At 46.3% G+C, this 11,386-nt stretch overlaps 1 protein-coding gene across 3 annotated transcripts in view; it reads right to left on the reverse strand.

Annotated features, from left to right (window-relative positions):
* ICK (intestinal cell (MAK-like) kinase) overlaps positions 1-8,357 on the reverse strand; it is a 47,169-nt gene extending 38,812 nt beyond the window's left edge. For 2 of the 3 annotated variants that reach the window (XM_010845256.1, XM_010845254.1), the window contains exon 1: positions 8,062-8,357. The gene's annotated coding sequence lies outside the window, so the exon portion shown is untranslated. Of the gene's footprint in view, positions 1-4,848; positions 5,087-8,061 lie in introns of those variants that run through there. The other variant, XM_010845255.1, reaches the window with a different exon arrangement.
* Positions 8,358-11,386: the final 3,029 nt, after the last annotated feature.

Raw genomic sequence — 11,386 nt, forward strand, 5'->3', positions numbered from 1 at the left:
CACTGTTTCCACTGTTTCCCCATCTATTTCCCATGAAGTGGTGGGACCAGATGCCATGATCTTCGTTCTCTGAATGTTGAGCTTTAAGCCAACTTTTTCACTCTCCACTTTCAGTTTCATCAAGAGGCTTTTTAGTTCCTCTTTACTTTCTGCCATAAGGCTGGTGTCATCTGCCTATCTGAGGTTATTGATATTTCTCCCGGCAACCTTGATTCCAGCTTGTGTTTCTTCCAGTCCAGCGTTTCTCATGATGTACTCTGCATATAAGTTAAATAAACAGGGTGACAATATACAGCCTTGACGAACTCCTTTTCCTATTTGGAACCAGTCTGTTGTTCTATGTCCAGTTCTAACTGTTGCTTCTTGACCTGCATACAAATTTCTCAAGAGGCAGATCAGGTGGTCTGGTATTCCCATAATTGTATGTACAAGTGGGCATCTTTGGAAATTGCAGTTTACCAGCCCCTCTTCCCCCATTCAGACTTGTATGGCACGCTTGTCTCTCTGAGCCTTGATTGTTTTCCACTGAAAAGATGCCACTGCTTTCACCTGTCCTCATAGGAAAACTGGATCATGTGCAAAATAACTCAAGGGCCCTTCTCCTGCTACCTCTGAGTTCCGTTTTACCTCAAGTGGCATGAAGTCTAGGTTCACAGGTGTCCTAACTTTACAAGAGTAAAGTTAATACCGTTACACTTCTTTTAAAAGGGTACTAAAAGTAGTACATCTATTTCGTTCTTTTTTTTCTTTTTTCTGGGACCTAATTCTGCTCCCCATACATATTTCAAGCAAAAATGTCCTTTGAGTATTTGGCCTCTTGGACTAGTGCTTTTTTCTGCACTGGGGGCAGCAGCTACAAGGCCAAAAGAACCTTCTTTATTGTGGGTCTTGCTGTGCCATTCCTGTGCCAAGGAGCATATTAGAGATGCTTCTGGCTACTGTCTTGGGCCTCCCTGGTCGCTCAGTGGTAAAGAATCCACCTACAGTGCAGGAAATGTGGGTTCGATATCTGGGTTGGGAAGACCCCCTGGAGAAGGAAATGGGAACCTGCTCCAGTATTCTTGCCTGGAAAATCCCATGGACAGAGAAGCTTTGTGAGCTCCAGTCCATGAGGTCACAAAAGTCAGACACGGCTGAGCGACCGATCATGCACACATTGCCTTTAACTGAAAGGATGGAAGAAGAAAACCGTTACCTGGGTTGCCCTCTGCTATTTCACAGAGGCTGTTTCATACCCTGACCTCCCTCTCCTCCTTCAACCTGAGCTCCTGAGAGAAGAACTCAAACACCAGGTCTTGGGTCCCAGGAGAAAGTTCTAGAACCTTCTATCACTTCTCCTGCAAAGGGCCAGATGCCTTGATCCCAAAGGAAAGTCTTCCACTGCTTGTAGATTATTTCTAGACTAGGACCCATAGAAGCTCCAATACTTTGGCCACCTGATGCAAAGAGCCGACTCATTGGAAAAGACCCTGATGCTGGGAAAGATTGAAGGCAAAAGGAGAAGAGGGCGGCAGAGGATGGGATGGTTGGATGGCATCACCTACCCAATGGACATGAATCTAAGCAAACTCTGGAAGACAGTGAAAGAAAAAGGAGCCTGGTGTGATGCAGTCCATAGGGTTGCAGAGAGTTGGACATGACTTAGCAACTGAACAACAGGAACCTTCATTCTATGTAGGTTGAGGGCTGTGAAGAACCAAAGAGAAAGGAAATATTGAAGACCCAGAGGAAGAATAACTTGCCGCTGACTAATGGGAAATTGCGTATGAGCCCGGGTGAGAGTCTCCCAGCTTCATGGAGGCGGTGGTCGTAGTCTGGGCCTCAGCTGCTCACCTATTGACCACCCTCTGTTCTAAGGGTGGGCAAGAGAGGTTGAGGTGAAGATGAGGGAGGTAGTCATAACATGTCTCATATTCAAGCGCTACTCAAATATCAGCGCACATTTAAATCACAGCAGAGCTCATGCAACATTAAGATGCTTCACAATCATGCATAATAACAAAACAAATCAATGACACATTAAGGAAGAAAATGCTTAACATAAAAATAAAACAGAGCAGTGGTCAGCAAATGTTTTCTGTGAAGGGCCAGTAAACTCGTTGGGCTGTGAGGGTGACATGTCTCTGTCACAACTACTCCAGTCCTCTGCTGTAGCACAAAAGCCATCACAGATAACACGCAAACCAATGGGCATGGCTACATCCAGTACCAGTCTGTTTTCAAAAACAGGCGGCAGGCAGGACATGCAGGGCATGGTGTGCGGACCCTTTAAACACAGGGAAACCCCGCAAGGAGGCAGAAGTACTTGAGCATTTTTTGCATAACCCGCATTTACCCCTGAGTCACAGGGTTACATATACAGACTGTGTGTATCTTGGGAATACAAGCTCCCTAAGGGCAGAGGTTTTGTTCCTTTCACAACTGTATTCCTAGAACCCAGATAGATACCTGGCATCCAGTTGGCCTGAATAGGTGCCCATAATAAAGATGTTGAATGAATTAATGAATGAATGAGTAACTTATGGGTTTGTAAAGGGTCATTTTGACTGTTGTCAATTTGGGGGCGCTAGTGGCTTCCCTGGTGGCTCAGAGAGTAAAGAATCTGCCTGCAATGTGGGAGACCTGGTTTGATCCCTGGGTTGGGAAGATCCCCTGGAGGAGGGCATGGCAACCCACTCCAGTATTTTTGCTTGAAAAATCCCCATGGACAGAGGAACCTGGAGGGGTACAGTCTATGGTGTCGCAAAGAGTGGAACACAATGAGTGACCAAGCACAGGTCACAGTGGTAAAGAACCCTCCAGCCCCTGTAGGAGACGAAGAGATGCGGGTTCAATCCCTGGGTCAGGGAGATTCCCTGGAGGAGGAAATGGCAACCCACTCCAGTATTCTTGCCTGGAGAGTCCTATGGACAGAGGAACCTGGTGGCTACAGTCCATAAGAGTCTCGAAGAGTTGGCTGTCGAAGAGTTGGACACGACTGAAGCAACTTAACACAATTTTCCTATACCATCAACCCCACTTCTGCCGCCATCCCTCATATATAATTTGCAAAACTGAACAGCTCTATAGTGACCAGGGCATAAAAATTATGAATCCTTCTCAAAAGTTTAACAACAATTTAGGAAAACACGTGCTTTTTAACAGCCAAGGTAATACGTAGGTATATATGGCTTACTTTTTCCTCACTCACTTTTGTGAGTTAAATCAATCATTAATAAATTCACTTTCAAAGCAAAGGGTGTCCAGGAGAACACTTGGACACTGTTTCCATATTCGATTAAAGATGCCCACTTCCCCTTTTGTAAAAGGTATAGGAAGGCTGCTGCTGCTGCTAAGTCACGTCAGTCGTGTCCGACTCTGTGCGACTCCATGGACTGTAGCCTACCAGGCTCTTCCGTCCATGGGATTTCCCAGGGAAGAGGACTGGAGTGTGCCATTGCCGTCTCAGATAGGAAGGCTGCTGCTGCTACTACTGCTAAGTCACTTCAGTCGTGTCTGACTCTGTGCGACCCCACAGATGGCAGCCCACCAGGCTCCCCCGTCCCTGGGATTCTCCAGGCAAGAACACTGGAGTGGGTTGCATTTCCTTTTCCAATGCATGAAAGTGAAAATTGAAAGTGCAGTCACTCAGTTGTGTCCAACCCTCAGCAATCCCATGGACTGCAGCCTTCCAGGCTCCTCCATCCACAGGATTTTCCAGGCAAGAGTACTGGAGTGGGTTGCCATTGCCTTCTCCGGATAGGAAGGCTAACCCTGAAATGACATACAAAAAAAGTGACAGCTCTCCAAAGATGTGCTTTTTTCAAACTCTGAGTTGGCTTCACAAGTCAGCGCTCCCAGGGTCTGAAGCCAGCTGCACCCGTGAGTTCAAACCCAGGCACCCTTTCTATGAAAGTTTCAACTCTCAAAGCACAGCGAGCCAGGTACTTAATGCACAAGGATGCTTGTTTCCTTGGAAGGAATCAAGAAAGGAAGCTCTCTGCTTGGACTGAGTGTTTCCCTTGGATTCTCGTAAGCAGCAGAATTTTCCTAGCATCAGACAGCACCTCACGAAGAGCAGAGACAGTGAGTGTGAATTTTACATCAGCCTTGGTTACCATCTTGAGAGGACCCTCTGCTGCTGCTTCTACTTCTTGGCTACCGGTAAAGGTGTTTCTGATTTCTACCTGCCATAACACTTAGCACTTCAATGTAATTTGCCCCTGAAATTGATTTGCTTCAGTAAATTGTTTTCACCAGGTAATTTTCTCAAACACTCTGTACACATAAAGATGTTAAAACTGTTTCAGGGTAAGCACAGTCAGTCTAGGACCCAGTTACACTGTAGATATGTGTGTAAGTCACCTGGCACACATCTCTGTACATCTTCCCAGGCACCCACAGAAACCACAGGCACTGAGGTCCACAGATAGGTGGTTTCTGATGCTGTAGTTACAGGCCTTTCTCAGAAGGCCATGGTCATCCAAGAGAGCTGATGGAACAATTTATGGTTAAGTAAGACACTATCCACAGGCTGACAGATCAACATGCACAGAAAGGTCACTGTGCCCAGAATTCTGCCCAGAAACCGCTAGGCAACTCGTCCTTCCATAAATACACACACTCACACATACCCCCACGATCAGAAAGACAGAAGTGCTATGTGCAACTCCAACTCAGCAAGATCCTGCAAAATGAAATGGAGGAGCTTGCTGCAAAGAAGCAGTGAAAAAGAAGAAAAAAATTTGAAGGCGTCCTTGTTCCTGGCAAGGTTCACATGGAAAAACAGCAGCAGATCCCAGAAGCAGAGCTGTAGCCAGGAATAACCCAAGCTCAAGCCGTTTTAAGTAAGGGCAGGATAACACTTACTAAGGATTCTACATGGTTGCCATCATCTAGGCCTCCAAGCTGAGCCATGACTTGACTCCAAGTCAGTCGACAAACATCTACCAAATATCCGCTGTGTTCAGGGCTCTTCAAGTCACTCTGGAGGGATGAGCAGATTTTTTGTCAGGTGTGCTCCAGGCACTGTTCAGGTACCTAGACCATCTCCATACTGCAGCCAGATGGGGAGGCATCTCCCCTATCTTACATACGACGACTGGCTCCCCAGGTAGCTCAGTGATAAAAAATCTGCCTGCCAGGGCAGGATACGCAGGAGACCTGGGTTTGATCCCTGCGTCCAGAAGATCCCATGGAGGAGGAAGTAGCAACCTGCTCCTGTATTCTTGCCAGGAAAATCCCAGGGACAGAGGAGCCTAGAGGGCTACAGCCCATGAAGTCACAAAGAGTCCAACACGACTTAGCGATTGAGCATGAACATGCAACCAACCTAATGCTTGAAGAATCCATAAGGCCACATGAGTACAGAGGATGAGCCCCAATCTCAATTCTGCTTGAGTTCAAAGCCCACAGCCCCACATTACCATGCAGAAAAATACCACTCCAACCCTAAAGAGACTTCCCTGGTGGCTCAGACGGTAAAGCATCTGCCTACAACGTGGGAGACCCGGGTTCGATTCCTAGGTGGGGAAGATCCTCTGGAGAAAGAAGTGGCAACCCACTCCAGTATTCTTGCCTGGAAAATCCCATGGACGGAGGAGCCTGGTAGGCTACAGTCCATGGGGTTGCAAAGAGATGGACATGACTGAGTGACTAAACTAAAACTAACCCTAAAGAGGCTTAAAATAACCTAAATCAATTAGAGATCAATACAGTTAAAATAACAAGGGCCTAACAAACAAATATCTGGAAACTTGCTAGAGAAATGAACAGAGAAGATGTTATAAAAGAAGTGAGGACTTAGGTTCTTTCCCCGAAGAAGGGTAAGATTTTCACAGGAAAGAGGGGAGAAGTGTGGGGGTTTCTAGGTCAGTGATCTGAGCAGGGACCATCCTGGCCCCTTTTAGTAGAACAGACCAGCAAGAAGACTACGCCCACAGAGTGCAAAGATGTATGCTGACCTGAAAATCAGACTTAGATGGGAGGGGTGAGGCCTGGTTATGAAAGGCTTCAAAAAATCAGGCAAATTATTTTAGCCTTGGGATAGCTGAGAAGGGAGATAACCTGAGGGTTGCAAGGCAAGGAGAGACATGAGGAAGTGATAGTTTTAAGAGACTAGATGGACAAGAAGCTGAAGAGACCAGAAAGGGGGTGGTGTGTCTCATTCATTCATTCATTCATTTATCCATCCACCCACCTATCCATCCACTCACTCAGCAAACATTTAATGAGGACTTACTAAGAGCCAGGCTTCCCTTGTGGCTCCGCTGGTAAAGAACCTGCCTGTAATGTGGGAGACCTGGGTTCAATCCCTGGGTTGGGAAGATCCTGTGGAGAAGGGAAAGGCTACCCACTCCAGTATTCTGGCCTGGAAAATTCCACGGACTGTATAGTCCATGGGGTTGCAGAGAGTCGACTGAGTGACTCTCACTTTTACTTTACTGAGCCAGCTTGGGAGGCTGCCCCCAACTGTGGGGTGGAAGGGTGAGGCTCTGGATTAGAATATGCAGGAAGGGTTCTATGTAAACCACAGGTCAAAGGTCTTGATGACTCACTGACAGAAAGGATGAAGGAAATGAAGGAAAAGATGGCTAAAGATAATTCCAAAGGTTCAAGACTGACAGGATTTCCACCATAACTTGGAACCTCAAAAAACAACGAGAAGAAAACAATGAAAATAGAAAAAAGAGCTTTGATGATGTGAAACAGTCAACAAATAAAACCCCCAAAGGCTGGGTTTTTTTTAGCTTCTTTACACACAGTCTATAGGTAAGAAGTCTCAGTGAGAAAAAGCATTTCTCTGTGACTGAATGTTGAGTTCCCTTAGCTAGGACAGCCCTCTGCCCACTCAGATAGGCTCCATCAACCCTCCAACACATCTTCCATCACCTGAAATTAAACTGGTCTCACTTAGAAATGTGGCTGCCCATTCCTGCCCTGCCACTAGTTTTAACTTTGGAGAAGGGGACAAGGCAAAATGGACAGGCAGGGTCACTGTAGAGGGCTGGACCTTAGGGAACAAGCAGTGGTATATTATTTTAAATAAAGAATCCCAACATGGTTCTTATTTCTACACCCACAATTACTTGTTCTCAAACAGACAGGAAGGCCAAATTCTTTACCAAATTGCAGTGCTTTGTTCGGAAACTATTTCAAATGTGCATATTTATGAATACATTAACTTCTAGCACAGCTAACATATGGTTGAGGCACAAATTCTTCTTAATAATTTATATGTTAACTACACAAATTTAAAACTCGGTTTAATTTTATATTCGGCAATAGTACAATTCACTTTGGAGGCACATCCTGAAAACCCACTCACTGGAAAATGTGAGAAATGAAAACTATAGCTATCAAACAGTACAAAAAGTGCTCCAGGCTAAAATAAAGAACACAAGTGTCAATACCTTAGAGAAATCTAGCCCTGGATGCAAAATTCAGGGTGATATTTTCTCTCTATAATCCAGCTTCAGCAAGAGCAGTTCTTTAGTTATAAGTGGAAACGAATACTCTTTTCCGAAAAATAAGGCATTCAGCCACTTTTATATTTAAAAGTAAAAGCCCTCAATGCTACTGTCAAACTTTAAAAGGTGCATTAACAAAAGAAACGGCGGTTCTGAAAAATCCTTCAACATCTCTCTCATAACATCTACTCAGATTAGTAAGAAAGAAATCAGAGCAGAAAGAAATCCAGTGGAAAATGGTTGCACAGAAATGTGTGAAGATTTGCTCAGACCCCTTGCGGGACAGCCAAAGGCCTAGTCGGGTAAATTCCAAAAGCAAGTCCCTCCACCTTCTACTAAAGGGGCTTCAAATCCGGCCGGGATCTTTCCCCTCCTTTAACGCTAAAAGGTAAACAGCCAGCAAAATCTTCCCGACTCGGAGGAAATGGGAGTTTTTCTGCCAAGGAGAGACCCACAGGACCGCCGAGAGAAACTACAACCCGAGAGCCTCCTTCTCGCCCTCCATTCCCTCGTGGGGCCACCGCAGGGGGTGGGGGAGACCCTCGCGGCTCGGGTCCATCACCCCCAGTGACAGGTCACCCGGCGGAAGCCCCTCATCTCCGACCCCACTTACCGGCGCCGCGGCACAGGCGAGGGCCCGCCCCTGCGGGGAGCGCGGTTCCTCGGAGGGCGGGCACGGGGCCGACCAGGGAGCTGAAGCCGGGGCAGGGCGACCCCCGCTAGGACGGGCCGAGGGGTCCGCGCAGACACGCCCGGGGGCGCCGGCGAGGGGCGCGGGCCGCCCGGCGCATGGTGAGCAGCGGGGATCCGGCCGCTCTCCAGCCTCCGGCAGGAAAACAAACAAAAGGCTGAGAGGCTTGTGGTGGGGACGACCGGTCGCTTTCCCTGGGAAAAGTTACCCTGCAGCTCCCCTCGCTGGCCCCGCGCGTCCCTGCACCGCGGCCGGACCGCCTGGGGCGCCGAGCCCCGCGCTCGGCTCTCCACCCCGGCCCGCGGTAGCCCAGGGGCCCTGTGTCCCGCCTACCGCCGAGGAGCTCTCCAGCTCCACACGGCCGTCTAGGGCATCAGGATGGAGAGATGCAGGCCGAGGATACACGTTCAAAGGACATCCCATTACAGATGATCATGGTGGACACGCTTTCCTGGCTTTAAAAAACATATCTGTAATGCCACTGAAACGTGGTTAAAGATGGCAAATTGCATCATACTTAACCATAATAAAAAATATTTAAAATAAAAACCAGACTGCGTGTTAGCATCCATTGGAACTTCAAGAGTTTTTATGTTGTGAGCAACTTTAGTTTGGAAAACTGGATTGTTACTCAGGTGGAGAACACTCTAGGTAACGCTCTACAGATTGGTCTCAGGGTGTAACTAGTTATTTGAAATTTAACACTGCTTAAACGCCATTACTTGTGTCCTTAGTTATATTGCAAAGGTAAATCATCCCTATGAGGCCTGGCTCTGAACCGCTTTGAAAAAATAAATTGCATCGAGGTCCTCGATTTAAATTCACATAATTGCCCCAAGCCAAGGGTTCTCACACTTTAGCTGGAGGCATCAGAATCACCCCCAAGAGCCTGTGAAAACAGATTGCTGGGGCCTCTCCCTCAGAATTCTGGTGCTAATACTACTGGTCAGGAGAAACACATTGCCCTAAACAACACAATTTAAATTAATAAAGCAGTAATCCTTTCTCTGAGTTTAGATCTCCCAGCTCATACCAGTTTTCTCTCACTGTCTTTGTTTTTAAATTCTAAGAACTGAAAAAATTATTTCCAAAAAGAATCTATGCAAAAGGCCCGAATCCCTCTTTTCCCTTGCTTCTGTTGAAGAAACAAGATACAAGACTGCCAAGCTTCCTTAGACTTCCTGTCCCAAATGGGAAAGGGTCATCTGTCCACTTGGCAATTGTATAACATTTATCTACATTCATGTTTACCTACATAACACCCAAACCATATGGCAAATGAGAATTGAAAGTCATTATCAATGAAAAGATATGGAGACAGGAAGCAGCCTAACAAATCATATAATCACCCCTATGAAAAGTGATTTTTGAAGTATTTAAAATGATCAGTTTTAGTCAAACTCAGTTGATCAAGCAATTGGCAAATGGACTGTCCTGATCTACTTTTAACAAGGGTCCACTGGGCTAGTAAGTGGCTTAGGTCAGTAGTCCTAGCCTAGGGAAAATTATAACCATGTGAGTATTACATAATATGATGAAATAATACAACCCTGTAAAAGGGTCCAGTGGATAGAGTGGATACTTCTCTAAAATTTTAGATGACAGCATTTTAATAAAGTAGATGCTCAATTTATTGTTACAAATACTAATTATTTTATTAAACTTTGTTGTTCATTTATTAGAATAATAGAAATAATGTCATGAGCATTCAACCAGTTTAATGAAATAGACTAGTTCTGAAAATATTTCAATACCCTATTCCTCATTTGCAAAACCGATCTTTTGTATTCATAAATCACATATAGCATTTCCTTCTACTTTTAGACTACATCTAGTCTTTCCCCCGTTTTAATTTCAAAATATGATTTAGAAGAGGCCATTGGGAGGAAAATCATTATTAAAAGACCTAAGCTCTACAGTCTCCTTTAAAAACTACAAACCGGTAAATTTTTAGTCTCCCTTAAGTAAGAAAGTACTTTTTACAGGTGGCTGACTTAGGCAAATGAAAACACACCCATGAGAACGATGGATCCTAATATTAAAAGATAGTACTTGGGGCTTCCATAATATAGCTCACCATTCTGCACCCCTCCCTTTCTTTTGCCTTTGTTTTTCTGCAGAAAAATGTACTGCATTACTAAGATCTAAATAAACATAATAAAATAACGGATAAGAGATTTAAACTCTTGTGAATTCGTGGAATCACGAGTAGGGTCTTGAAAACCTGGTGACTATTAGTAACCCACACCTAGTAGAAACCTCAGAAACTCCATAAATGTTTCCTTAAAAAAGGTAAGAAGCTCCAAGGATAGGTTTACACATAGCATGCCAAAGTCAGCATTTTAAACAATGTCCAGTGTTGGAAAGTAATATACCGCCAGCCAAACCGGAATGCCTTCTGCGGAAGTGAAATCAGGTGTTTCGGCTTTAAGAGGCGGGGCCAGAACAGCGTGTGAGTACCGGCGCTCTACGTGGAACGGCTGACTACAAATCCCAATGTGCCACGGGAGCCGTCGCCGCAGTCTATCGGGGCCGTAGAGCCCCAGCGTCCTCCTCGCGTTGCATGATGGGGTTTGCAGTACGACTTGCGTTGCAGGGGGTCGGGGGCTAAGTTTTCTCTCCTGCTTTTTCCTGAGCGCCTCTTTTTCTCAGCCTCCAGAAAAAGGTGTTTTTGAGAAGCTTAGTAATTATGACAGCCTTACGATAGTGGAATTCCACTGTTTCCTTGTAGTCCTGGATTGGGATTCTAGCCACTGTCGCCGAGAACCGTGTAGCGACCATCCCGAGCACCCAATTCGATACCTTAGGACCGCTTGCCTGAGGGTCTTAACTCGAAGTTTGAGCACCCCACTCCAGTACTCTTGCCTGGAAAATCCCAATGGATGGAGGAGCCTGATGGGTTACAGTCCATGGGGTCGCTAAGAGTCGGACACGACTGAGCGACTTCACTTTCACGCATTGGAGAAGGAAATGGCAACCCACTCCAGTGTTCTTGCCTTGAGAATCCCAGGGACGGGCGAGCCTGGTGGGCTGCCGCCTATGGGGTCGCATACAGGCGGACACGACTGAAGCGACTTAGCAGCAGCAGCAGCAGGAAGTTTGCATAAGTTCACTGAACCGAACACTAGGTCGAGTTTGGCCTTCGGACACCCGATGACCTAACCCGGCCTGTGCCTCGCGCGCAAACCAAGTGAATGTCCCTCGCCCTCCACCGGGCAGCAAGGGGGCCGCGGAGCCGTGCGACGGC

The sequence above is a fragment of the Bison bison genome, unplaced genomic scaffold (genome assembly GCF_000754665.1).
Source record: "Bison bison bison isolate TAMUID 2011002044 unplaced genomic scaffold, Bison_UMD1.0 scf7180017864214, whole genome shotgun sequence".
NCBI lineage: Eukaryota > Metazoa > Chordata > Mammalia > Artiodactyla > Bovidae > Bison > Bison bison.